We start from the raw sequence: 2189 nt of genomic DNA on the forward strand, positions 1-2189 counted from the left end.
ACGAAACTCAGAAAGTCTCNAATACCGGTTAAGTAAAACTCCTTGCCTTGCCAACTAATAAAGGCGTCTATCATCCTCTTATCTGACTGTAAAATCTTTACTGAGACTGACTCTCTCCACATCAGCGCCAATCCTCCACTCTTACCAACTGGCTCTATCGTGTGTAGGTCAAAATAACCTAAATGATGCAGCACATTTTCCAAATAGTGTCGTTTATTCTTGGTCTCACAGAGGAATATTACCTCTGGGAAATACCGACCTCGTATTTCCCTCAGGTGTCGAACTGTAGGGTATTTCCCACCCCCTGACAGTTCCAGCTCAATAGCTTCATATGGATTTTGAAGGGTTGGAATTAAACATCAACCCTTCTTTCAAATTTGCTCCCAATTCCCCTGAGAGAATGGGAGACTTTCCTGCCACATGGGCAGAATGATTCTGTAAATGAGCTACTACTTGAGTAGAATGAGAGGACATCGAAGCAGACGCTCCTGAATGAGGACTCGAGCTTGCCACTTGAGATCCGAGTCTATCGAAGACTGTTGGAGAACGCTTCTTCTTTCCTCCGGACGAGCTTGTCCTCTCTGAGTCCTTTACTTTATCCCCAGTGTTTCCCAGTCTCTCAAACACAGAAGGGGACTCTCCACTAGTTTTAGCTTTCTTCGACTGTCTTTCCCCACTGTTGCTCAAGCGCCTCTTTTTCGAAGGCGATAGGACCGATTCTCCTGAATTTTTTGAACCCTCTCCCCTAGCACTACCTTCCTCTACTCTTTCCTGATGAATTACTAGCTCTTTTGGTCTCCATTCCTGAACTAGAAGCGCCTTCTTTCCATGGTCACGTCCTCTAGGCCATTGTAACCTTTCCTTCGTTTTCTTACCAGAATGGATAGGTTCAGAAAGTGCAGGTTCACATACGTTATCCTCCAAGGAGATGGTCTTTCCTTTGCCCTTAACACTCTGAGTCTCGCCAAGATGAACTTTTCTATTTCCTCTCTTGGTGCCTGATTTCTGAGACGCTAACATGGGGCAGTTTGCCTGGTCATGGGTAAGCCGCATACATAAGAAACAAACCTTCAAGAGCTTTTCATACGCTAGCTCCACTTTGATCACCTCACCGGATGAGAACTTAGCATTTTTAACAAACTCCAACGGTACATCCGCTTTGAACCAAGTTCTAGCCCTCACATACTCTAAAGAGTTAGAGTTTTTAGCATGTAATTCAACCGCTTCCACCTTACCCCGAGGTTCAATGATACTCTCCACTGCCTGCTTCTTCAGGAGATGAATGGGGATATTTCTTATAAGAACCTAGAAGAGGATTTTGTTAAGGAAGTCCGGTCCCGGGTTAGGCTTCCATTGATCCTGCGAGACTATCCACCCATTAACAAACTAAGGACCTCTAAACAAGACATGATAAAGATCTCCTTCTGATTCGAAGATAAACTGGACCCGATTATCTCCTACTCCTCTCCCTCGAACCCTATCATCTAGACCCCAAATAGCAGGCAAAGCTTTAACAAGTCCACCAACCTTATGAACTACCGGATTCAAACAGCAAACAACAACACTCATCGAGTTCTCCTCTATCAAATCATTATTCTGCAGATCTGGGATTTCGACCAGCTCACCTTCATTAAGCAGATTACGTTCACGCAACTCTTCCATGAGAGTCATCTCCTTCTTCTTCCTTGGTCGATTCATTCTTCCAGAGCTTTCGAACTTTGTTGAGATCCAAAGACAGGGTAGATCTGGAACAAGATACTCCGTTTTCAGATCTGGAGTACAGAGTAACTGAAACCACAAAGGCCTAATGAACAGCAATAGAACTTGAAATGATTGCTGAATGAGATCTAGGGTTGCTAGTAGAAGAAGATGAAATCGCCGACAGAGCACCAAAGCAAAACCCTAGCCATCCTCTTTCCTCCAATAAACAACTCTTTCCTGGTGCTTCTTCTTATCTAATCTTATACTAAGAGCATTATAGAATGTGTGTCCAACGTGTGGTTTACCAACTAGTTATCTTCTTTTCTACCAATAAAAAGAAACAAAAAAAAAACTCACCTCAAGACTCTGATAATCTCTCACAAATATACAAGGAAATTTATAAAAAAAAAAAAAAAATCTTTTAAAAAATTATCTTTTCGAAAACCTGAAATTGATACATTTTCAGGCTGTCTTGGGCTTTTTTTTTT

This window comes from Camelina sativa, chromosome 1 (assembly GCF_000633955.1).
Source record: "Camelina sativa cultivar DH55 chromosome 1, Cs, whole genome shotgun sequence".
Taxonomy (NCBI): domain Eukaryota; kingdom Viridiplantae; phylum Streptophyta; class Magnoliopsida; order Brassicales; family Brassicaceae; genus Camelina; species Camelina sativa.